This window comes from Hevea brasiliensis, chromosome 14 (genome assembly GCF_030052815.1).
Source record: "Hevea brasiliensis isolate MT/VB/25A 57/8 chromosome 14, ASM3005281v1, whole genome shotgun sequence".
NCBI lineage: Eukaryota > Viridiplantae > Streptophyta > Magnoliopsida > Malpighiales > Euphorbiaceae > Hevea > Hevea brasiliensis.
Window position 1 is genome coordinate 90,853,186 of NC_079506.1, and position 27,841 is coordinate 90,881,026.

General features: G+C 32.9%; 1 long non-coding RNA gene across 13 annotated transcripts; it reads left to right on the forward strand.

Moving 5' to 3' along the window:
* The first annotated feature begins 269 nt into the window (after nt 1–269).
* LOC131172614 (uncharacterized) lies at nt 270–27,121 on the forward strand. 13 transcript variants are annotated; one of them, XR_009143174.1, is made up of 8 exons: nt 270–460; nt 24,696–24,767; nt 24,848–24,994; nt 25,145–25,302; nt 25,420–25,451; nt 25,591–26,111; nt 26,315–26,421; nt 26,524–27,121. It is a non-coding gene; the product is annotated as an uncharacterized LOC131172614 (long non-coding RNA). The 13 variants fall into 13 exon arrangements; XR_009143176.1 differs by lacking the exon at nt 25,420–25,451 and having other exon boundaries at nt 25,591–25,658; nt 25,839–26,111; nt 26,524–27,059; XR_009143173.1 differs by having other exon boundaries at nt 25,145–25,451; nt 25,591–25,658; nt 25,839–26,111; nt 26,524–27,057.
* Nucleotides 27,122–27,841: the final 720 nt, after the last annotated feature.

A 27,841-nucleotide genomic window follows, 5' to 3' on the forward strand; every position in this document is an offset into this window, starting at 1 on the left:
TTGCCGCATTAAATTTGCTAGCTCCAATTCCACTCGCTCTCGTGGTGATTTCTTGAAAAGGTAGCTTTGTAATTTTAGGAAGAGAAAATGTTGGAAGATAGCTCTCTGCATAATTCATGAGGTCATTTAAGTATGTGGAGGGCTTCATTGTTATTCCATGCTATAAAATCCCTCTTGGCATCATCTATGTTGCTGGCTTCAATTCCAATCGCTACAATTCCATGTAATAGAGACATTTTAAGCTTCTAGTTGATATGCAAGATTAGGATTACTGACGCAGATATGCTACTATTTGTTAAAAACTTACTATTTTGAGCAGTTTTGATAATCTTACTAATTGTTAGAGATTGTAGGATGCAAGATAATTTCAGATACACTTCTGCAACATTTTCTCTGGAATTTTCTACTTTCATTTGAGCCACATGGGAAAGGCAAAAAAATTGTTCAACTAAGTAGAAAGGTAATGAAACATTCTATTTTATTTCCCTTAGATATTTGAATTTCAATCATTGGTAAACTCTAATTAGTATTAATTAATTGAGATTGATTTGTGACATTGATTACGAAGCACATTATTAATTAATTGAGATTGATTTGTGACATTGATTACGAAGCACATTTCCAATAAAGAGGTTACATAAGTAACTATTTGTTGTTGTGCTTTTAGAATGTCTTTGATGCTGTCAACATTGTCCCAAGTGGAAGACAAAAAAGCTTTGAAGATTTTTATTAAATCCTCAAGGGATTATGTTATAAATAGCTTGTATGTTAGATAGTGTAGAGAGAAAGAATTCCTATATTGTTAAAATATAAGAAAGTGAATGGATGACAAGAGTAAAATATGTATAGAATTATATATATATAATTCAATATATATTATTCTATTATGGCACTTGACAAGTATATATGTGAAATAAAATAATTATCATATTGTAATTTTCGTAAATAAATTATGAACAGATGTGTTTATTAACAAGTAGATGTGTCTGTTAATAGACAAACATGTCAATTATATACAAACAGTCACAATTGTTTGTATAGGTATCTGTTAATAAACAGACATGTCTATTCTATACAAAAAGTCATAACTATTTATATAGGTGTCTATTAATAAACAGATATGTTTATATAAATAGTCACAACTATTTGTAGAGGTATCTTTAAATAAACAGACATGTCTATTACACAAATAGTTGTATCTATTGGAAATAGACAGATGTGTCTATCTAGTAAAGGTGCCATGACTTTTCATTCTTTATAAATATGGATGAGTTTTTTTTAATCCAGATATATACTACTTCTACTTCTTCTTCTTATCTTCTAGTCTCTCTAAATTTGGTTCGTATAAAGAGTTCTTAAGGGAAATCTTCAGGAGTTGCTGTCTGCAGATTTTCAGACTTTGTTGTATCCTAGAGGTATATTGCCATAACCTTGCAGCAATCTAGTAGGGGCAATTAATACCTTAAAGATAGTGATTCATCACGCCTCAAAGCCTATTCTACACCCACTACCTCAACAATTTTAAGGTATTAATCACAATGGAGTCTAAGGCTGTTTTCGTGATGAATCAAGAGGTCGTGAAACTTGATTGTTTCAAGGAACAAATTATGTTCACTGAAAAGGTGAAAGCAGATCTCGAAAAAAAAAATTGCCATGCAGAGGTTATATTCTCAATAACTCATCAGATAGGCTATAAGATTTGTTTACTTCTGTCAAGCCTTCAAAAGAAATCTGGAATTCATTAGAATTCGAATACAATAATAAAAAAAAAGGTATGGATAAATTTCTCATTATGAAGTATTTTGAATTCTAAATACTTGATAATATACCTGTTATGGATAAGTCCATGAGTTCCATATCTTTGTTTCAAAGTTTAAGGATTTGAAAGTGGTAGTTCCTAAATCATTACAATTAGGAGCAATAATAACACATCGTACATCTAGTTTGAATGATTATATGAACAAATTACTGCATGCCACATATAACTTTTCTTTTAAACAGATTCAGAAACACTTATACATGAAAAGTTTTTTATGTGATAATTTGTCTTTATGTTGATGATATGCTTATAATTAGAAGAAATATAAGGTTATATTATGATGCTAAAGCTCATAGTGAAGGTGTTAAAGAATGTAATAAGATTTATGTGCATAAGTTGCAAAAAAACACTTTTTGTATGCATAAATCCTAATTCATATTGATTGTATCTATCACTAACTAGGTGGGGATATTATTAAAAATATTAGTGATAAAAAAATTTGTCTCATTTCAAAAGAGTTATGTTTGTTCATTAAAAGGTATCAAAATGAACTATTTGTTACCGATAGTTATATCTGTTTTAAAAGGTGTAAATGAACAAATATAATTGTTCTAAGAGATACAAAGTGAATGATTGTATCTGTTCTAAGAGGTATAAGTGAATAGTTGTATCTGTTCTAAGAGGTATAAGTGAACAGTTGTATATGTTCTAAGAGGTATAAGTGAATAAATACAATTATTCTAAGAGATATAAAGTGAATAGTTGTATCTGTTCTAAGAGATATAAATGAATGGTTGTATCTGTTCTAAGAGGCATAAGTGAACGGTTGTGTATGTTCTAAGAGGCATAAGTGAACAGATGTAATTGTTCTAAGAGATACAAAGTGAACGGTTGTATCTGTTGTAAAAGGTATAAGTGAACAGATGTAATTGTTCTAAGAGTGTGAAAACCCATATACAATTATTATTTATTATTATTTTATTTTAATTAGTTAACAATAATTCAATATATTTATAAAAAATATATATATTTTTATTAGATGGTCTGCTTATTTATTTTTAGATATATATATATTATTTTTGAAATTAAATATATATCTGCAATCTGAACAACCCAGTTCAATAATAACTCTTAGCCCATTCTACACCTAATAGAATTCTTGAAATATATATATACCCTAATAATCTCTTCTGCTAAATTTTGCTCTCAAAACCTATTTGTCACCTCCTTTTCTATCAAATACTCTCAACAGAGAATCCCTAAATTTTTACTTCTCTATTCATCACATTCGATTCTGTTTTCAAGGTAAGAATTCTAATTCCTTATTCAGTAATGGGTGAATTTTATTTTATTTTATTTTCTTGATCTGTTACAACTACTCTAAAAAATTTATTTTCTCTTTGACCATTGATATTGAATTGGGTTGATCATGATTAATAGTAACATTGAATTTAGATTTTATACATACATCTATATATTCACCGAATCATTATATATATATATATATATATAAAACCTTTATCTGTCATTGTTCCCTGTCATTGTCCCTGTTCATCCACGTCCACGTCCTTGAATTTGGAAGCGTCCCTATTATCCACGCATTTGAATCCCTTCGTCCACGTCCGTCCAACGTTTATATATATATATATATATATATATATATATATATTTGAATCCTCTTGTATCCACGTCCGTCCAAGGTTTATCTATATATATATATATATATATAAAAGTTATTATATTTTATTATTATTTGATATTTTTATTTTATATTTTGAGTATGTAGGAGATTCAAATATTCATTTTGTCAGCTGAAATTATCTCTCGTCCATTGAAAATAACTATTGTCTCGGAGATTTCAGGTGAGTGGTAATTATAGTACATGGCACCATTTTTGTCCCTTTTAAAATTTCTTAGTATTAAGTTTGATATTAAATGAAATTTTAAATCAATATTTTAACAATGATTTTATATGTGATTTTCTAGAGTTTTATTTTATTATTGAATTTTATCTCGATTTTGATTAAATAATTGATTTTACCAACTATCTCTACATTAGACCCATTAGAATTCCGGGAACAGGCCTTTAATGTATTTATATTGATTGATATTTGACTATAAAATTTATCGATGTGTTATTGAATTGATTTGAGATTGATTTGATTTTTTTGAATTGATTTGAGATTGATTTGATTTTATTGACTCTCTGAAACTATTGAAATACACTATTGGAATTGCACTGTCAGTTATTATTTGCTATCGAAATTTTTATTGATTTTGATTGATTTGTACAAATTGATTTTCTGTTTTAAATTGGTACCGTGCCCGATGTCATTTACATTATCCGGCCGCCGTGTGGACTATCACGGTATTAGGTTGCATTGTCGAGTCATGCATCATTGCAGTTTATGGTTTGCATTAGTATCATATGCATTGATATCTGTGAAGGAGGAGGAAGGTATCTGATATCTGGTAGCGCGCTTACCATCTGGCCTTTGGTGATGTGGGGTATCATCACCACGTGCCTTTGTACCATAAAATTTTATTGAGCAATTTATTTTATATATATGTTTTATGAAATTATTTTATTAATGATTTTGACAAAGATGAGCATGATTTTATTGAATAGAAATTTATTGTGAAATTAATCAAGCGTCTGCCTGTTCCTATTCCGTTGTGTGCTATAATTATCATTCACTGAGCATCTAGCTCAAACAACGTTTTCTCTGTTTGTTATCTGTTTCAGATCAGTAGAACTCTGCAGCTGATCCAAATATTCAGTCCATTTTCTGGAGAGGGACAACTTTGATTTGTTTTCATGATATGCCCGAATTCATGTTTTCTCGGGCTAATAATTAATTTAGTTTATTGAACAGTTTGAGTTTTTATTGAAATCTGTAGAGACTTCGCAATTTACCTATGGGATAATTATGATGTTTATTTAGCATTTTGTTTATTTGGATTTTGTCTATTTTTGGGATTAGTAATTGACTATATATTCGTTCAAGATACTCTGATAAGGCTTGCATGATTTAAGAATACTTAAATTATGCGATCCTGATTCATAATTTTGGGTCGTGACAAAGTTGGTATCAGAGCTCGGCTGAGGTCTAGTAAACTTGCGGAGCATAGGATCCTTAACGTCTTTTCAGTTTATCATTGCTTCAGATATCTGCGTCCTTCGTATTTTTTCACCTATCTTAATTTGGCTCACATTTTCAAATTTAATACTTGTTTATTAAAATGAATAAGTGCACAGTGCATTAAACGTAAGGAGAGCTTGGGTCAAGGGTCTTAATGGTGCAAACCTTGATCCAACAAGGGAGGTACCCCCTAAAACTATTAATCAGACATCTGAACAGATGCCTATGGCTAAGATTGGGGCATAACCATTCTTTTGTTTCTCCATACTTTTCCATGATATTTAGTACACCACCTACTTTGTTAGAGTATCCTTCATCTGTATCAACACCTATGAGGAATGCAATAGACACTAATATGGTGTATAGGGGATGTATAGTTCACATTGGAGATAGGGAATTAGTTGCAGATCTTGTTTCTTTGGATATGTTTGAGTTTGATGTGATTTTAGGCATGGATTGGTTAGCCACTTATCACGTTTCATTGGATTATCATAATAAAGTTGTACTCTTTAAATTCCTGGGGAGGCAGAATTTCAATTTCAGGGAGATCGCAGTATAGCCTCTAGTAATCTTATCTCTGTAGTGAGTGCTAGACGATTATTGCGAAAGAGGTGTAAAGGGTATCTAGCTGATGTTAGAGATGTTCAGGTAGAAGGTGCAGGTTTGGAGAATGTTGCAGTGGTTAAAGAGTTTCCTGATGTGTTTCCAGAAGATTTATCAGGTTTACCCCCGGAGCGAGAGGTAGAGTTTGGTATAGACTTAGTTCACAGGCGAGCCCATATCTATGCCACCTTATCGTATGGCACCCGCAGAACTTAAGGAGTTGAAGGAGCAACTACAGGACCTACTGGATAAGGGGTTTATTCGCCCTAGTGTTTCTCCATGGGGTGCTCCTGTGTTATTTGTACGGAAGAAGGATGGGTCTTTGAGAATGTGCATTGATTATAGGCAATTGAATAAGGTAACTGTGCGTAATAAGTATCCTCTTCCATGCATAGATGACCTGTTTGACCAACTTCAAGGTGCGAAGTATTTTTCCAAGATTGATCTTCGATCTGGGTATCATCAATTGAGGGTTAAGAAAGAAGACATACTCAAGACGGCCTTTAGGACTAGGTATGGACACTATGAATTTCTTGTAATGTCTTTTGGTCTTACCAATGCTCCGTCCACTTTTATGGATCTCATGAACAGATTTTTCAAGCCTTTCTTAGACCAATTTGTTATAGTGTTCATCGATGACATTTTAGTGTACTCAAAGAGTAAGGAGGAGCATGAACAGCATTTGAGAATTGTCCTTCAGACCTTACGAGAACACAAGCTATATGCCAAGTTCTCAAAATGTGAGTTTTGGTTAGATAGTGTGGCTTTCCTAGGCCATACAGTATCTAAGGATGGGGTGTGCGTTGATAAGAAAAAGGTTGAAGCAGTGCTTCATTGGCCTAGACCCACAACTGTGTCAGAGATTCGTAGTTTCTTGGGTTTAGTAGGGTATTATAGACGGTTTGTTCAAGACTTCTCTCGTATTGCAGCACCTTTAACTAAGTTGACACAGAAGAATGTGAAATTTCAGTGGTATGAGGCTTGTGAAAAAAAGTTTTCAGGAGCTTAAGACTCGTTTAACTACAGCACCGGTGTTAGCCCTTCCATCTGGATTAGGGGGTTATGTAGTATATTGTGATGCTTCTAGGATTGGTTTAGGATGTGTTTTGATGCAGCATGGACGGGTTATTGCATATGCTTCTCGTCAGTTGAAAAGGCACGAGCAGAATTATCCAACTCATGATTTGGAAATGGCTGCAGTAATTTTTGCTTTGAAAATCTGGAGGCACTATCTGTATGGTGAGACTTGTGAAATCTTCATTGACCACAAAAGTCTCAAATACATCTTTAACCAACGTGATCTTAATCTTAAGCAAAGAAGATGGGTAGAATTGCTGAAAGATTATGATTGCACCATACAATATCACCCTGGAAAGGCTAATGTAGTGGCTGATGCTCTAAGCAGGAAGTCTTCTGGTAGTTTAGCCCATATATCTACCAAGATGAGGCCTCTGATTGGTGAATTACATGAGTTGCTAGATCAGGGAGTAGAGTTTGAAATCATAGCTGGATTATTCTTAGCACATTTTCGAGTTAGGCCTATCTTGATTGATCGAATTAAGGCGGCTCAAAAGAGGGATTCTCAGCTGTGTGAGATTATAGATAATATTCATCAAGGCCAAGCTCAAGGATTCATGTTGAATGATGATGGAGTTCTTCGTTATGGCACTAGACTTTGTGTCCCCAATGTTGATGAGTTGAGAAGAGAAATCATGGAGGAGGCACACCATTACCTTTACAGTACACGAGTTCAACTAAGATGTACCGTGATTTAAGGGAGCACTATTGGTGGGGTGGCATGAAGAGGATGTTGCGGACTTTGTTGTTAAATGTTTGACTTGTCGTGAGTTAAGCGAGAACATCGAGACCATCCAGGTTACTTGGTAGTTGCCTATCCCTGAGTGGAAGTGGGAGCATATTGCCATGGACTTTGTTGTGGGTTTACCTAGTACACGAGGTGGTTACAATGCAATATGGGTGATAGTGGACAGATTGACAAAATCTGCTCATTTCCTTCATGTGAAGACTACATATGACTTTGCTAAACTTGCACAGTTGTACATAAACAAGATTGTTAGTCTTCATGGAGTTCCAGTTTCCATTGTATCTGATCGTGGTACTCAGTTTACTTCTCGATTTTGGAAGAAATTCCAAGAAGCTTTAGGAACACGAGTAGACTTTAGTACTGCTTTTCACCCTCAGACGGATGGACAGTCAAAAAGGACCATACAGACATTAGAGGACATGCTTCGTGCATGCGTTATGGATTTTGGTGGCTATTGGGATCATCATTTGCCTTTAGTAGAGTTTGCTTATAATAACAGTTATCAGGCAAGTATAGAGATGGCTCCATATGAGGCATTATATGGTCGAAAGTGTAGGTCACCGGTTTGTTGGGATGAAGTTGGAGAAAGAAGGCTTACTAGACCAGAGTTGATACAATTAACTTCAGAGAAGGTTCGACTAATTCGTGATCGACTTTTGACTGCTCAAAGTCGACAGAGAAGTTATGCTGACCCTAAGCGTAAAGATGTAGAATTTATAATTGATGATCATGTATTTCTGAGAGTTTCCCCTATGAAAGGAATCATGAGGTTTGGGAAGAAAGGGAAGCTTAGCCCTCGTTTTGTTGGTCCATTTGAAATTTTGGAGAGAATTGGAGCAGTTGCTTACCGTTTAGCCCTTCCACCTGGTTTTGCACATGTACATCCAGTTTTTCATATTTCTATGCTTAGGAAGTATGTACCAGATCCATCTCAAGTTTTACAACCTCAAACCATGCAATTTAGGGATGATATGTCATATGAGGAGCAACCAATAAAGATTTTAGATCGACAAATTAGAAAACTCCGGTCTAAGGAAGTGGCTTTGGTCAAAGTCTTGTGGCATAATCACTCAAGTAGTGAGGCCACATGGGAGGCAGAATCTGAAATGCGAGCCAAATATCCTCATTTATTTGATTCTTCAGGTTAGAATTTTTGTCTATCCAAATTCGGGGACCGAATTTTTTTTAAGGGGGGAAGTATGTGAAAACCCATATACAATTATTATTTATTATTATTTTATTTTAATTAGTTAACAATAATTCAATATATTTATAAAAAATATATATTTTTTTATTAGATGGTCTGCTTATTTATTTTTAGATATATATATATTATTTTTGAAATTAAATATATATCTGCAATCTGAACAACCCAGTTCAATAATAACTCTTAGCCCATTCTACACCTAATAGAATTCTTAAAATATATATATACCCTAATAATCTCTTCTGCTAAATTTTGCTCTCAAAACCTATTTGTCACCTCCTTTTCTATCAAATACTCTCAACAGAGAATCCCTAAATTTTTACTTCTCTATTCATCACATTCGATTCTGTTTTCAAGGTAAGAATTCTAATTCCTTATTCAGTAATGGGTAAATTTTATTTTATTTTATTTTCTTGATCTGTTACAACTACTCTAAAAAATTTATTTTCTCTTTGACCATTGATATTGAATTGGGTTGATCATGATTAATAGTAACATTGAATTTAGATTTTATACATACATCTATATATTCACCGAATCATTATATATATATATATATATATATATATAAAACCTTTATCTGTCATTGTTCCCTGTCATTGTCCCTGTTCATCCACGTCCACGTCCTTGAATTTGGAAGCGTCCCTATTATCCACGCATTTGAATCCCTTCGTCCACGTCCGTCCAACGTTTATATATATATATATATATATATATATATATATATATATATATATATATATATATATATATATATTTGAATCCTCTTGTATCCACGTCCGTCCAAGGTTTATCTATATATATATATATATAAAAGTTATTATATTTTATTATTATTTGATATTTTTATTTTATATTTTGAGTATGTAGGAGATTCAAATATTCATTTTGTTAGCTGAAATTATCTCTCGTCCATTGAAAATAACTATTGTCTCGGAGATTCCAGGTGAGTGGTAATTATAGTACATGGCACCATTTTTGTCCCTTTTAAAATTTCTTAGTATTAAGTTTGTTATTAAATGAAATTTTAAATCAATATTTTAACAATGATTTTATATGTGATTTTCTAGAGTTTTATTTTATTATTGAATTTTATCTCGATTTTGATTAAATAATTGATTTTACCAACTATCTCTGCATTAGACCCATTAGAATTCCGGGAACAGGCCTTTAATGTATTTATATTGATTGATATTTGACTATAAAATTTATCGATGTGTTATTGAATTGATTTGAGATTGATTTGATTTTTTTGAATTGATTTGAGATTGATTTGATTTTATTGACTCTCTGAAACTATTGAAATACACTATTGGAATTGCACTGTCAGTTATTATTTGCTATCTGAAATTTTTTATTGATTTTGATTGATTTGTACAAATTGATTTTCTGTTTTAAATTGGTACCTGTGCCCAGTATCTGTTTCTGTTATCTGGCCCCGCCGTGTGGACTATCACGGTATTAGGTTGCATTGTCGAGTCATGCATCATTGCAGTTTATAGTTTGCATTAGTATCATATGCATTGATATCTGTGAAGGAGGAGGAAGGTATCGATATCCGTAGCGCTTACCATCGGCCTTTGGTGATGTGGGGTATCATCACCACGTGCCTTTGTACCATAAAATTTTATTGAACGAATTTATTTTATATATATGTTTTATGAAATTATTTTATTAATGATTTTGACAGCATGAGCATGATTTTATTGAATAGAAATTTATTGTGAAATTAATCAAGCGTCTGCCTGTTCCTATTCCGTTGTGTGCTATAATTATCATTCACTGAGCATCTAGCTCAAATAACGTTTTCTCTGTTTGTTATCTGTTTCAGATCAGTAGAACTCTGCAGCTGATCCAAATATTCAGTCCATTTTCTGGAGAGGGACAACTTTGATTTGTTTTCATGATATGCCCGAATTCATGTTTTCTCGGGCTAATAATTAATTTAGTTTATTGAACAGTTTGAGTTTTTATTGAAATCTGTAGAGACTCCGCAGTTTACCTATGGGATAATTATGATGTTTATTCAGCATTTTGTTTATTTGGATTTTGTCTATTTTTGGGATTAGTAATTGACTATATATTCGTTCAAGATACTCTGATAAGGCTTGCATGATTTAAGAATACTTAAATTATGCGCCGGTCACGGTTCATAATTTTGGGTCGTGACAAAGAGATACAAAGCAAACGATTGTATTTATTCTAAAAGGTATAAGTGAACAGATGTAATTATTCTAATAGATACAAAGTGAACCATTGTATATGTTTGAAGAGATGCAAATGCTTTATAAATAGCAGTTTGGAACAAAAAATCTATTAACTTTTTTTTTGTCTCTTCCCTTCATTTTTACTGATAATCAACATTATTATTCTTTAATTTATTCTTGAGAGAATTTTAAAATCGCTGTCTAGATTTATATTTTAGTTATTATCGTTAAGGGATCTGCCTAAAACTACCCAGCTATAACATAGTGGAGGTTTTTACTCTTTGTCAATTTCATTATATTGAGGGAAGCAAATACTCCATATGATATTTATTACAAATTGACTAGAAATTTTGGTAGAATAATTGTTCAAATTGAGTGTGCTAGTGCTATTGGTAGCTTAATGTATGTTATGCAATGCACTACTCCTGATATTGCTTTTGCAATGTATAAATTGTCAAGATATACTAATAATCCTAGTGTGGAATATTGAAAAGAAATTTCAAGGGTAGGTTTTTGGATATTTAAAAAACGAATTATAAACTATAGATTATTCTATGATAAATTTCCAAATGTATTATTTGTTGTCCCAAAATAGTCCAAGAGGGGGGGTGAATTGGACTTTAACAATTTTTCGGCCCTTGCTTATAGCCTAATGAAAAATTGTGGCTTTGTTCAACTAGATGCTTCTCTATATATATTGAAAGTAATATGTGTTTTTACAATATATTCCTAAGTTGCAATTCTAGCCTCAATCAATATTTATGGCAATATCTAACAACACATGCATCATACAATAGACTACTAATTTCTCAAGTCACTCAATATATCCTCAAGTTTATCAATTTAATCTATTCAACCAACATTCAATATCAAGTATAAAAGGAAAAATTTAAATTGCACAAAAGTAAGGAGGTCAAGGTTAGAGAGATCAAACACAATGATTTTTATAGTGGTTCGGCTTAACTAGCCTACATCCACTCTCTCAAAGAACCCTCTTTGAGTCTTCTCTCCACTATTTGCTCTTTTGAAGGCAAGAGACCAAAAGCCCTTTACAACTTTTCAACACCAAGCTTTTACCAAGGTAGCTTGAAACCTTCACAAGTGCTATCACAAGCACTTTCTCTCTCAAGCTTCAATAGGTACTTGTACAACCTCTCTTAAATGAAATTTAATGTTTCAACACTCACTCTTACTCAATACAAATCAAACTATAAAGAAGAGATGAGTTGATTTGCCAATGGTAGCTCAAAATCTTTAAAGCTCTTGAATGAAAGCAATAAATGAAAAATCAAAGTTGGAGTTCAAATGTAAGCTTTCATCAAGTGTAAATGAAGTAAAGAATGTGTATTTATAGTCCCAAATCATTTTAGACCGTTTGAAACCCTTTTGGAACGTTATACACACTACCCAAGACAAAATAGCCGTTATTTTGTCCTTTTGTGCGAAGTTGAGCAGCTCTGATCAATTAGCAAACTAATAAAATTTTAGGAGCAGTCAGTAAACTGGTTAGTAAATTAACATTTTTAGCAAACTCATTAGCAAACTAAAAATTTAGCAAATCAGTTAGCAAACTAAGTCAACAGCTGCATGTCTCAACTTGCAATGTAAAATAATTTAGACCTTAAAAAATATTTCAATAGTAGTATCCAAGGTCATGATGAGAAAAAGTAATCATAAAATAAAATTTCATTTTTGAGCTCCATATGACTAAATTCTCATCCATTCTTTTCACAAAAGACCTAAGACTCAATCTCTAATACTATGCATTTCATACCTTTTATTTGAGTCTTGGCTTCCATAATCTTGTCCTTTCCTCATTTTGAATTTGTCTTGAAATGCCTTTGAGTATTCTTTCTCCTTAGATGTAACTTCAAAGGTTCTTTAGCAATAAGACAAAGAATCTACACATCACTTTAAAGTTGGGTTAGATAGATTCTCTTTGAGTTTTGTTATCATTAAAATCAATGCTCATTTTGAGCTACACGGGGTCAACAATCTCCCCCTTTTTGATGATGACAAAACTCAACTGAATCAACAATAAAAAATAAAAGTGTGTGAAAGTTTATGTGAGTATGTGAATCCAAGCAGTATAGTATACTGAAAATGCTCCCCCTAAATATAAGCACATAATTTCCAAGAAATCTATTTTCTGTACACAAGCTCCCCCTGAGTTTATGCTATAAAGCATATTCACAATTTTCTCAAAAAAAGTTCCACAAATATTAACACAAGTATGAACACATATCCATCAATACAAGTATCAACACATTCATATCCATCAACACAAGTATCAACACATTCATATCCATGAACACAAGTATCAACACATTCATATCCATCCTATAAACACATATTCACATATTCATATCCATCCTATTCTCCCCCTTTTTGTCATCAATCAAAAAGGAAACAGGAGAAAACAACCAAAAAGATCATGTTAGCCCAAATGTGAACGCAGTAAAGGGAACAGTAGTAAACTAGAAACCAATATTAGCAAACAGACTAGTAAACTAAATATGCAAATAGGAAACTAAAAATCCAGATTAGATGGGAATCATTTAAGTTTTTTGCTCCTTCGAGTGGACTTGGAAGGCACCAACTTCTTCCTGGTTGGTTTAGCAACAGGTGGCTGAGATCCTTGGTCAGCCACTTCTGTGGCTCATGTTCATCAGATGGTGGCTGAAGAGCGGCAGCTAGGGACTGGTATGGATTTGACATGGTGGATTTAGTCCTTTTTCTCCCTTTCTTGGCTGCAGAGGCAGCAACTGCAGATAGCTGAGTTGGAGCACTCTCTTGGTGATCCTTGAGAGAAGCTTCCTTCTGTTATGTAGGGGCAGCAGCAGTTTCAACAATTTTTTCAGATTCTAGAACCTTTTCACCATCCTTTGGTAGCTTACCTTCAGTTTCTACAATCTTTTCACCATCATGCTCAGTAGGTATATCAGCTGCAAGGCCAATTTCAGGTTCAATGACCTGTTCAGTAGCATGTTCAACAGGGGCTTCTACTGCAGGTTCAAGCTCAGGTTCAGCTACATGGTCACTTTCATGTGCCATAGCAGCAGGAGACTCACCAACCTTATTGCTTTCACCCTTATCAGCAGAGACTTGAGTAGCAGCCTCAATTTTAGTTGGAACAACAATTTCTTTGGCCTGATGAAGATCCATAATTAGCCTTTTCAATTCCTCATTTTGAGTGAGCAGGTGACTCACTTTGTTGTCAACCACATCCACATATTTTCTCAGAATGTCAAGGGACTGATTGGTTGAACTAAATTGTTCATTGACAGTAGCTTTTATCCCTTGAATTTCACTCAAAAATTCACTAGCAAAATCAGAACCAACCTTAGCAGAGGAGGAACCACCCTTTTCAAACCTTTTCTTTCTCCCATCAGTGTTTGAGTGTATTTCTCTAAGCACCATCAAATCAGTCCTAGAGCTTTCCTTAGAGACATTCACATTCAGCTCTTTAAACACAGCAGACAAAAGATGTGCATACGGCAGTTTTCCAATCCCATAAGCTTTGCACATGTTCTTGAAAATTAAATAAGCCAAATTTATCCTAACTTTATTCACAATGTGCCACATAATACACATGTCCAAGTTACTCAAATAACCATAGCTACCAGATTTAGGACAGAAAATGTAGTTCACCATACTGTGAATGATTTTGATATGTTGAAGTGCTTTTATGCTAGTGGACTTTTCATTTTTGGCAGTGTTAGTAGGGAACACCTCATTATCAAACTCAACCAAATTGAATCCTACTACCCTAGCAACATCCTTATGTGTGGAAATTTTATTTCCATCATTGGGCAATTTCAAAGCCGTAGCTATCAGTTCAACAGAAACACCATATGTACTGTTATTCAAAATCACTTCAAATTTGTCCTCATCATCAACTATTCTCAAAGTCCTGTAAAACTCTTGAACAAGCCTAGGGTAATACTCATTTGCACATTCACACACATCCAACCATCCTTGAAACTCAAAAAGCTCTTTGAATTGAAAGTTTACCTGATTAAAGTACTCCCATTTGATAAATTTGCAATCTAACAGTGCTTTATCCACTGGACCTGAAGATTTTACGGCACGCATTTTTCGTTGGGTATCAATCCCTTGCTTTTGTCCCTTCTTTTTCTTTTCTGGCATCGATATAGGGGGTTCGACACCCTTGGATGGATTTGAAGACTCACTAGCTGATTTCGATGCAGGTAAGTTTTGCTTTCCTTTCAATTTCTTTCGCAATGCCGCGACAGGGACATCGTCGGAGGTCGAGGAAGGCAAGCGATCAGCGACAACGTGTGACTTAGTTTAGCACGAGCCATTGCCAAAAAAAAAATTATGTGAACACTAGTTTTTCGGTGTGTAAGGAGTGGAGAAGAAATGTGAGATGTGAAGTCTGATGGGTTTGGATGAATTTTGTCGGGAAGAAAATGAGTCTGTTTTAGAGGTAAGGTGTCGTGAATCGATGCAGAGGAGAGAGAGCGTGAGGGTTTCGTGTGGCAGAGGGTTTAAGTCCTCTTGAGTCCCGCGCTTTTCTGTTTCACTGTACTTTCAACTGAACCTGTTTTCCCCCTTTTTTTATTATTATTTTATATTTCAAACAAGTCTATCTATCCCTATATGCACAAATAAACATTTCTACATGTCTGACACAGCACTGAGAGTGTGATATCAAATGTGAAAAGATAAATGCATTGCTGGACACGCAGAAAATTTCAAGAACAATCACCTTTCGGTTTGAAATTTGAACAGTACATGATATAGCAAACTAATTTTAGTCACGCAATATTAGCATACAACTTAGTAAACTAATTTCACGAGTACACAAACAAGTTAGCTAATATTCTTTAAAGATTTCTTAGCAAACCTATATCACAGCAGATCAATCACACAAAATGAAATTATTATGAATTAAATTTCAAGCAAATGGTTCACACATACCAATTTCCCTTCTAATTCTACAAAATGTTCCTTCATTAAGAGGTTTTGTAAAAATGTCAGCGAGTTGATTTTCAGAGGCAACAAACTCGATTTTGATATTTCCATTTTGAACATGATCTCTAATAAAATGATGTCTGATCTCAATGTGTTTAGTTCTTGAATGTTGGACTGGATTTTTGATTAAGTTTATGGCACTTGTGCTGTCACACCTAATTGGAATAAGATTATATTTTAAACCAAAATCTTCCAATTGTTATTTCATCCATAAAATTTGAGCAACACAACTACCAGCAGCTATATATTCTGCCTCAGCTGTAGATAAAGCTACTGAAGTTTGTTTCTTACTGTGCCAAGAAACTAGTGCAAGACCAAAAAATTGATAAGTACCTGAAGTACTTTTTCTATCCAGTCTAATTCCAGCAAAATCAGAATCATTATAACCAACAAGATTAAATGATTCACATTTTGGATACCATAAACCAATTGAGTATGTGCCAATGAGATATCTAAAGATCCTTTTAACTGCAGTTAAATGGGATTCTTTTGGACATGATTGAAATCTTGCACACAAGCAAACACTAAAGTGTATGTCTGGTCTAGATGCAGTAAGGTACAAAAGAGAGCCAATCATACCTCTATAAAGCTTTGTATCCACTTCTTTACCTTTTTCATCATTGTCAATTTTGATTGTTGAACTCATAGGAGTGCCCATGCTCTTCAAATCTTCCATTTTAAATTTCTTTAGCATATCCTTGATGTACTTTGATTGATTTATGAAGATGCCATCATTCATTTGCTTAATTTGAAGTCCAAGGAAGAATGTGAGCTCACCCATCATGCTCATTTCAAATTCATTCTGCATAATCTTAGAAAATTTCTTGCAAAGAGATTCGTTAGTAGCACCAAAAATTATATCATCAACATAATTTTGCACAATGAGCATATCATTATGATGCTTCTTAACAAAAAGTGTTGTATCCACTTTGCCTCTTTGAAAATCATTTTGTAAAAGGAATTTACTAAGCCTTTCATACCATGCTCTAGGAGCTTGCTTTAAACCATATAAAGCTTTAGTAAGTTTATAAACATGATTTGGATGCTCATGATTTTCAAAGCCTGGAGGTTGTGCAACACACACTTCCTCATCAATATAACCATTTAAAAATGCACTCTTGACATCCATTTGATAAAGCATAAAATCCTTGTAACATGTAAAGGCACACAACTTTCTAATAGCTTCAATTCTAGCAACCAGAGCAAAGGTTTCATCAAAATCAATCCCTTCCTCTTGGTTGCAGCCTTGAGCCACTAGTCTAGCTTTGTTTCTAACAACATTGCCTTTTTCATCCATTTTGTTTCTAAAAACCCATTTAGTACCAATAATTGAATGATCTTTTGGTTTAGGCACTAAATTCCAAACTTTATTTCTCTCAAATTGATTTAGTTCTTCTTGCATGGCAAGAATCCAACTTTCATCATTTTGAGCATCTTCAAAACATTTAGGTTCAATTTGTGAAACAAAAGCAACATTACCAAAATATCTTCTCAATTGTGCTCTAGTCATCATCCTTTGAGATGGATCATCAATAATGTCTTCTTGAGGATGGTTTCTATGGAATCTCCATTCTTTAGGTAAATCATCATGTTGGGGCTCATTTACTTGTAATTCTTCCAAATTTGGCATTTCTTCATTGATTTGATCTTCATTGGCATCATGGACATCTATTGTAGTTTCTCCTTGAGTTTCTTCATCTTTGTCATCAATTTGTTCTATTTCTTGACTTGATATTATATTTTCTTTTTCAAAAACCTTCTCATTATTATCATCACAAACATTTTTCCTTCTGATAGAAGGGTTAGTCTCATCAAACAAAACATGAATAGTTTCCTCAATAACTAAAGATCTTCTATTGAACACTCTATAGGCTTTACTCTTTGTTGAATACCCAAGAAAGATTCCTTCATCGGATTTAGCATCAAATTTCTTCAAGTTATCCTTCTTGTTATTTAAAATATAGCACTTACAACCAAATGCTTTGAAGTATGAGATATTTGGTTTTCTTCCTTTCCAAAGCTCATAGGGGGGTCTTTTTCAAAATTGGTCTAATCAAAACTCTATTCAACACATAGCAAAATGTATTAATAGCTTCAGCCCAAAAGTATTTTGGCAAATTATTTTCACTCAACATAGTTATAGTCATTTCTTGCAAAGCCCTATTTTTCCTTTCCACTACCCCATTTTGTTGTGGTGTTCTAGGAGCTGAAAAATTATGATTGATTCCATGTTTATCACAATATTTCTCAAACAAATGATTTTCAAATTTAGTTCCATGGTCACTTCTTATAGATGAGATGCAAAAGCCTTTTTCATTTTGAACCATTTTACTAAATGAGGTGAATTTTTCAAAAGTTTCATCTTTATGAGCAAGGAAAAATGTCCATGTATATCTTGAATAGTCATCAACAATAACTAAAGCATATGACTTTCCACCAAGACTAGTAGGAGTTACGGTTCCAAATAAATCAAGATGAAGCAATTCTAATGGCCTAGTGGTAGACACAATATTTTTAGATTTAAAAGATGCTCTAGTATGCTTTCCTAGTGCACATGCTCTACATTGAAATTCATTTTCATAATTAATCTTAGGAAGACCATTAACAAGTTCTTTCTTATACAATTTTGAGAGTGTATGCATGCTTGCATGACCTAGTCTTCTATGCCACAAATAACTAGAGTTATCAAGAGATACTAGACATGTACCATGATTAGTTTCAAAATTATTAATGTCAAGCAAGTAAACATTATTGGATCTATTTGCAATGAACAATGTGTCATTATTTAAGTTATTGATTGTACATAGAGAAGAAGTAAACTTTACCTCAAAACCTTTATCACACAGTTGGCTTACACTTAGCAGGTTGTATTTCAAACCTTCAACAAGCGATACATCTTCAATACAAGGTTTGGTTCCTATTGTGCCATTTCCAATTATTTTTCCTTTCCCTTTATCTCCAAATTTTACGTATCCTCCATCTTTTATTGTGATTTTTGAAAACTTGTCCTTTTCACCAGTCATGTGCTTTGAACAACCACTATCTATGTACCATTTTTCACTTTCCTTCATCCCTTTGAAACAAACCTGAAATTTAATCATTGAACTTTAGGTACCCAAGCAACTTTGGGTCCTTAGGGGTTAGTGACCTTAGGTAAGGTTCCCTTTGGTACCCATACCTTCTTTACCTTAAGATGACCTTTCCTAAGTGCACAAGAACTAATCATATGATCTCTTTTATTGCAATAATAACATGTAACATTAGGTAAGGATGATGTAGATGCTTTAATGAAATGATTCTTGTACTTGTCATAGTTCATGAAACCATCAAAACCAATTCCATATTTCTCATTTGAAATTCTTTGGTTTCCAAGAAGTACATCTAGAGTTTCTTTTCCTTTTGTAAATTTTGCCAAATCATTTGTCAAAGACTCTACTTTAGCTTCAAGAACTTTATTTTTCTCAATGAGCATTTCAAAAGTTTCTTTTGAGGTTTTTAACTCTAAGTCTAGTTCTTTAAACAAAGCAATTTGTCCTTTGTAAAATTCATTTTCTTTATACACATTGAACATGGCAATATTTTGTGATCTCAATGATTCAATCTCTAAATTCATTTTACTGCATTTTCTCTTATAATTTCTATACTCATCATATACTCTAGCAAATGCAAGTTCAAGTTCTTCTACATTAGGAGATTCATAAGAATTTACCTCATTGTCACTTTCTTCTTCCTTTTGTGAACTCTCGACTTTCTCTTCAAGTGCCATCATACAAAGAAGAGCAGTCTCTTTGTCGCTTGATTCATCATTTGAAGATTCTTCACTGTTGCTCCATACTACTTTCATAGCTTTCTTGCTCCTATCTTCTTTTCCTTTCTTCTTTTTGAGTAATGGACATTTGGGCTTGATATGTCCAGGTTTGTGACACTCATAACATACAATTTATTCTTTTGAATCCCTGAATTGTTTATCCTTTGGAGTATACTTTTTCAAGAATTTCTTGTATTTGCTTCCTCCTTTCTTGAAAGCTCTTTTAAATTTTCTTGCAAGCATAACCATTTCATCATCATCATCACTAGAAGCACTTGAGTTGTCACTTGAGTCAACTTTGAATGCAACTCCTTTCTTCTTATCTTCATCCTTATTTGACTTGAGAGCAATGCTTTTCTTCTTTTTTTGCTCAATTTCAACTTCATCCTTTTTATATACCATCTCATGTGCAATAAGAGAACCAATGAGTTCATCATAGGTGAATGTTTTAAAATCTTTGGTATCTTGGATAACTGTTGTCTTTGCTTCCCAAGACTTTGGAAGTGATCTAAGAATTTTCTTCACAAGTTCAGCTTCCTCAAATCTTTTACCAAGTGCTTTGAGAAGATTTACAAGATCAGTAAACCTTGTACTCATATCCGCAATTGACTCCCCTGGCCTCATTTCAAACAGCTCATAATCTCGAATAAAAAGGTTTGCTTTGGACTCTTTAACAACATCAGTTCCTTCATAAGTCACTTCAAGCTTATCCCAAATTTCCTTAGCAGATTGACATCCTGAAATACGATTGTATTCATTAAGGTCAAGTGAGCAATGCAAAATATTAATAGCTTTAGCATTTATAGAAATTTTCTTCCAATCATTGTCATCATATTCATTTTCAAGTTTTGGAACCTTTGTAGTTCCTGGACCATTCTTTTAAGGAACATGTGGACCATTTTTAATAATTCTCCATGCATTAATATCTACAGATTGTATGAAATTTCTCATTCTTACTTTCCAAAATGAATAATTAGCGCCATTGAAGAGTGGTGGTCTAGTGATTGAGTAGCCTTCAACTAATGGTGCGGGTATACCGGCAGAATTACTAGATGAACTAACCATTGTGGATCACTCTAAGGTTGTAAGACCCTAAGCAAGAGAGACAAGCTCTGATACCAATTTGTTGTCCCAATATAGTCCAAGAGGGGGGTGAATTGGACTTTAACAATTTTTCGGCCCTTGCTTGTAGCCTAATGAAAAATTGTGGCTTTGTTCAACTAGATGCTTCTCTATATATATTGAAAGTAATATGTGTTTCTACAATATGTTCCTAAGTTGCAATTCTAGCCTCAATCAATATTTATGGCAATATCTAACAACACATGCATCATACAATATACTATTAATTTCTCAAGTCACTCAATATATCCTCAAGTTTATCAATTTAATCTATTCAACCAACATTCAATATCAAGTATAAAAGGAAAAATTTAAATTGCACAAAAGTAAGGAGGTCAAGGTTAGAGAGATCAAACACAATGATTTTTATAGTGGTTCGGCTTAACTAGCCTACATCCACTCTCTCAAAGAACCCTCTTTGAGTCTTCTCTCCACTATTTGCTCTTTTGAAGGCAAGAGACCAAAAGCCCTTTACAACTTTTCAACACCAAGCTTTTACCAAGGTAGCTTGAAACCTTCACAAGTGCTATCACAAGCACTTTCTCTCTCAAGCTTCAATAGGTGCTTGTACAACCTCTCTTAAATGCAATTTAATGTTTCAACACTCACTCTTACTCAATACAAATCAAACTATAAAGAAGAGATGAGTTGATTTGCCAATGGTAGCTCAAAATCTTTAAAACTCTTGAATGAAAGCAATAAATGAAAAATCAAAGTTGGAGTTCAAATGTAAGCTTTCATCAAGTGTAAATGAAGTAAAGAATGTGTATTTATAGTCCCAAATCATTTTAGACCGTTTGAAACCCTTTTGGAACGTTATACACACTGCCCAAGACAAAATAGCCGTTATTTTGTCCTTTTGTGCGAAGTTGAGCAGCTCTGATCAATTAGCAAACTAATGAAATTTTAGGAGCAGTCAGTAAACTGGTTAGTAAACTAACTTTTTTAGCAAACTTATTAGCAAACTAAAAAATTTAGCAAACCAGTTAGCAAACTAAGTCAACAGCTGCATGTCTCAACTTGCAATGTAAAATGATTTAGACCTTAAAAAATATTTCAATAGTAGTATCCAAGGTCATGATGAGAAAAAGTAATCAGAAAATAAAATTTCATTTTTGAGCTCCATATGACTAAATTCTCATCCATTCTTTTCACAAAAGACCTAAGACTCAATCTCTAATACTATGCCTTTCATACCTTTTCTTTGAGTCTTGGTTTCCATAATCTTGTCATTTTCTCATTTTGAATTTGTCTTGAAATGCCTTTGAGTATTCTTTCTCCTTAGATGTAACTTCAAAGGTTCTTTAGCAATAAGATAAAGAATCTACACATCACTTTAAAGTTGGGTTAGATAGATTCTCTTTGAGTTTTGTTATCATCAAAATCAATGCTCATTTTGAGCTACAAGGGGTCAACATACTAAAACCATATAAAGAGTTGTATCCATGCAAAGAGTTGTATCATTTGGCCAAAAGATGTAACTAAATGAAAAGATGCAATTCTTCTAAATACTTACATGCATGAAGAGATGAACTAATTCGCCAAAAGGTTGGTACATTTTGAGTAGTAAATATAAGAGCCTTACAAGTCATTTGTAAGAAGTGACAAAAGGACAAATGAGTATATATTTGTGTGTATGTGCAAGTTTAGCTTGGTTGTTTATTGTTGGATACTCTCATTTTAAACAAGTTTTGGAGCAATTTATTTCTGCAAATAAGGTACATATCTAGATTGTGAATTATTTATGTAGTTCATGTTATAAACATGTGATTATATGGTTAACTAGTGAAACAAATATGGCAGAGATCCTAGAGTTATACAAATGCCAATTGGATAAGTAGTACTAAGGATAATAAGTCAACCTTTGGTTAGGTGTCCACTTTAAGTGGAGGTTCTGTTTCTTAGGCATCAAAGAAACAAACTTGTATAACTCATTCTACGGTGAAATCCGAATTTATAACTTTGGCTAATGTTGGTAAAGAAACAGAATGACTGAGAAACTTATTATCGGATATTAAATTGTGGCCACAATCTGTGCCATCTATTTTTTTATATTGTGATAGTGAAATCATGATGGTTAAAGCTTATAGTAAAATATACAATTGAAAGTATATACAAATAAGCTTAAGACATGAAAATGTAAGACAATTAGTTTCTAATGGTGTTATTACCATGTTTATGTTAAATCCTATAATAATCTAGTAAATCCTTTAATAAAAGGACTCTTGAGAGTTATGATCATAAGTACATGTGCTGATTAGGATTTAGAATATTCCATTATATTTACTACTGATGGAAACCCTACTTTATAGTATTATTACTAAATAAAGTTTAAAGGGTAACAACAAGTCATTAGTAAATGTTGTAATTAAAGTACTTAATGTACTAAGTTAATGGAATGAGGATGAGTGTTTATATTCTTAATGAAGTTTAAAATTATTATAAAGGAAACTTCACCTATATGAACATAGGAAGTGGTGCCGCTTCAACAAAAGTGAGAATAACTTTTGTAAATGTTCATGAAAACAGGAGGTAGCACAAGGCCATATTCGTGCTAAAATTTTGGTGAACTTTTTAAGTCGAACTAATTGATTCGTGTGTGTAGTATTTCCGGTTCTATTTAATAGGAATCTAGGTTTAAGCTAAAGCCACCATGATTTCTTTAGAACTTTGAAATACTTACACTAAGGAAAAGTTTAAATCGAAAGATACTTTTCATTATGCATGAAACAATGGGATCTAACAATACAAGCTAAGTGAGAGATTGTTATAAATAGCTTGTATGTTAGATAGTATAGAGAGAAAGAATTCCTATATTGTTAAAATATAAGAAAGTGAATGAATGACAAGAGTAAAATATGTATAGAATTATATATATATATATATATATATATATATATATATATATATATATAATTTAATATATATTATTCTATTATGGCACTTGACAAGTATATATGTGAAAAAAAATAATAATCATATTGTAATTTTTGTAAATAAATTATGAACAGATGTGTTTATTAACAAGTAGATGTGTCTGTTAATAGACAGACATGTCAATTCTATACAAACAGTCACAACTGTTTGTATAGGTGTCTGTTAATAAACAGACATGTCTATTCTATACAAAAAGTCATAACTATTTATATAGGTGTCTGTTAATAAACAGATATATCTATATAAATAGTCACAACTATTTGTAGAGATATCTTTAAATAAACAGACATGTCTATTATACAAATAGTTGTATCTATTGGAAATAGACAGATGTGTCTATCTAGTAAAGGTGCCATGACTTTTCATTCTTTATAAATATGGATGAGTTTTTTTTTAATCCAGATATATACTACTTCTACTTCTTCTTCTTATCTTCTAGTCTCTCTAAATTTGGTTCGTATAAAGAATTCTTAAGGGAAATCTTCAGGAGTTGCTGTCTGTAGATTTCAGGCTTTGTTGTATCCTGGAGGTATATTGCCATAACCTTGCAGCAATTTAGTGGGGCAATTAATACCTTAAATATAGTGATTCATCACGCCTCAAAGCCTATTCTACACCCACTGCCTCAACAGATTATGCCTGCTAAATTTTGAGTTTGAGCTATAAGACTGAACTGAAATAGAGATTTCACATGACCAACTTGAGTTTTGAGCCTGCAGTTCTCCTGCCATTGACAACATCCTTCAGCTAAAATTGACTGGAGGACCAAGCAATATCTCTTTTGGGAATCATTAGAAGATGGAAGAGAATTAGTGAGTTCAAGCTGTAAGACCAAACGTAATTAATAACTCTTCCACTGATAATTGACCATTTTACATAATGCATACCTAATGATCAGTGATAATTTGATACCTGAATCTTCAAGTTTCTAACAATGGAAGTTGGCCCTCTAGGATGCTCATTTAATCCTTTCTCCAATGCAAATCAGGCAATTTATTTTCTCACACCAGTTTCCTATCTTGCGCTTTGCAAATTGGAGTTTTTGGATATATGCTGACATTTTATTTTGATTGGCTCGTGTTGCAGCAGCGGAAAGGCAAAGTGAATGCAGATAGGCTGTCAAACAGGGTTAGGACATGGCTTGCTATTGACGAAGATGTGAGTTTCTTGTCCTCCAATTATTTACTTTCTCTGACAAATTATTTCTTTATTCATTTTAACTTATCTACCTTGAGCAGGACTTCACAATATCAGTTACCATGTTAGATATACTTTGTTGTGACAGTGAAGTTCTACTTGACCCATTGGATGGCTAGATTCCATGAATAGAATGGAAATGAGGCAGAAGAATGAAAGAGAAAAGAACTTGGAAAAGTATTTATCAGGTAAGATAATAGTTGATGTGAAGTGAAATTCAAATTCTTATTTACTGGTCTCTTTCTTATGCCTGTTTATTAGCTCTCACGTATTTTGTACTCTTTGATGGTTCATGTTAATTTGATGGGTATTACATTATTATTGAAATTCTTGTACAGGAGAAAGATGGATTCACGTCAGGAGAGCCTTGACTGTGTAGCAGTTTGGTCAATTAAAGCACATCAAATGCCATTTAGTCAGATGAAACTGATCATTGAGATATGAAGATGTTTCAATTGCAGATGGATGCTGAGCCTCAGTTATTCCAATAAAAGAAGTAAGGCTTCCAACATGCTCATTTAGTCCTTCATTTGCTCTCTTTCCTATTGAGTATTTCCGAAATCCTTACTTCAAAAAATTATAAGTTTTCTGTATCCTTTTTCGCACTGGCTAGCAAAGGGAATGCAGAAAGTCCAGCAAAATAAGGTGTGGTATTCATGCCTCCCTTTTATCAACTTTTATTTACTTAAAACTATGTGCATAAATGTATTTTCTTTAAGCATTTTAAGTTTGTATTATCTACCTTAAGCAAGACTTGGCAATATTTCCTATAATGATGAGACAGATAATGGGAATGGTGATGACGCAGAAAAGAATAAGTTACTGCACTAGGAAAGGAAAAGAAAAGAAAAGGTGAGCTGCATTTATTTGTGGTCAGTATTGAAAGTGGATATAATTTCTAGATTCTCTACATTGTCTTGCGCAGCAGAAGGCAGAAGATCATGCTAACTCTACTGCAGAAGTTGTAGAACTGTTTGTGAATCTTGAGGCTTGTAAATTTGTGTAAATCTTCATATGATATATATGCCGCAGGGAAAGGTCTCATTTTGGAAGGTTTCAATCAATTGCAAATTCTTTGTGTAGCTCATGCACACTTCAAGATACTGTAGACTGGTATACTTATTAACTAGCCGAATTGTTTTTACTCTCATTTAAACAATCTTACTTGGAAAATCAGTTCATGTTTATTGTTGCAGCATTAAATTTGCTGGCTCCATTCCCACTTCCTTTTTTTCAGTGATTTCCTTCACAAGGCAGCTGTGGAACTTCAGGAAGAGAAAATGTTGGAAGATGATCCTCCACATGGTACGTCATGATGCAATTCATATGCCTGTAGACCATTCTTATTCCATGATATAAAAATCCTTTTGACATTTTCTTAATATTTTGAATTTGAAAATCAGTAATCTCTAATGACCAAACCAATATAAGAAAAGAAATTAAAATTACTCCATCCATTCTAGGAGATTAGGATTACTAATGGGATACTTTATGATTTTTGTATGTAGATCAATTCAGATAATCTTACTATTTATTAGAGACTGCAAGATGCAAGATAATATTAGATGCACAGCTGCATTGTTTTCTCTGCAAAATTATTCAATTGAGTAGAAAGGTAAATGAGACTTCTATTTTATTTCCCATAATTATTTGAATTTCAGTCATTGTTTCTCTTTTTACAATTATCATAAATGAACTGTTTTTGTTATGCTTTCAGCATGTCTTTGGAGCTATCAACTTTGCCCCAAGTGAAAGACCAAAAAAAAAAAAAAAAAAAGCGTTGGAGGTCGATATCATGCCCTTTTACTAGCTCCTTACGGGATTATGACTGCTAAATTTTGAGTTCAAACCGTAAACCTAAGCAGAAATAGAGATATGTTTACGTCACCCAATTGAGCTTTAAGCCTCGAGTTCTCATCACGTTGCCAACATCACCGGAACAGTTCCCCTTCTCTCTCTTTTTTTTTTTTTTTTTTTTTTTTTAATTTTAAAGAAACAGTAAAATGATTTTACTTTTGGTTTTTGAAAATCTAAAAACGCGTGTCTTGATTTTCTTTTTCTCAATCATTCGTTATTTTCGATAGTTAAATCAACCATAAAATTTTACCTATTTTTTCACAATCAATACATACTACCAATAACTGAGGCCAATTATTAACATTACCCTTTTACAACTCATCAAATTATCACCCATTTGTACTACCGATAAACTTCAGATCAAATTGATTGTAAACTTCACAAACTACCTGATGTTTATATGCATGCCTTCAAGATATCCAAACTATATATTGTTTTCTTCATACTAACCAGATTTCATTTGGTACTTCTTCAGAAGCTGATCTGGATATATCTAGGTGAATTAGACATAATAAAAAATAATTCACAATTTTATCTGTCCAAAGGAAAAAAAAATTATATGTAATGAAAAAGTTGTCATTAATGTTTCAACCATACTTAAAAAGATTTTCTCTCTATATGGGAGAAATTTTTTCTTTTATTATGTTTGTTCTATGTGTAGATGTCTTTCTAATTGAACACTCAATAAAATCTGACGAGGAATTTTAGGTAGTATGAAATTGAACTTTTTAAATATATTTATAACATAAATTGAATTTTAAAATTGAAGAACGATGATGAATGAAATTAAACCGTTATTTTGTCATTTAGCTTATTCATTTCTGTTGGTAACTTCACATCAACCACTTGTTTGTACTATCACATCAACCACCTGCTATGTCTCCAATATGGAGTAATAGTGAGGATCTTACAAAGAAAAGCAGATCTTTTAGTTTGCCGTTGTATTTCCACTATATTAGAAATGGTAGTGCCTAGTCTTATTTATTTAATAAATATTAAATTTAAAATTTCATTTTTTCAATGTCCTCGTAAAAAAAATGCTAATGCCTAGTGGATTTCAATGTCATGCTTAATTATAAAAAACTTACGTCTCCATATGGTAGTGGGTACCTTCGCATCAACCACTTGCTTATGTCTCAATATGCCAACATCATCTGAACAGCTTCCCTTCTTTTTTT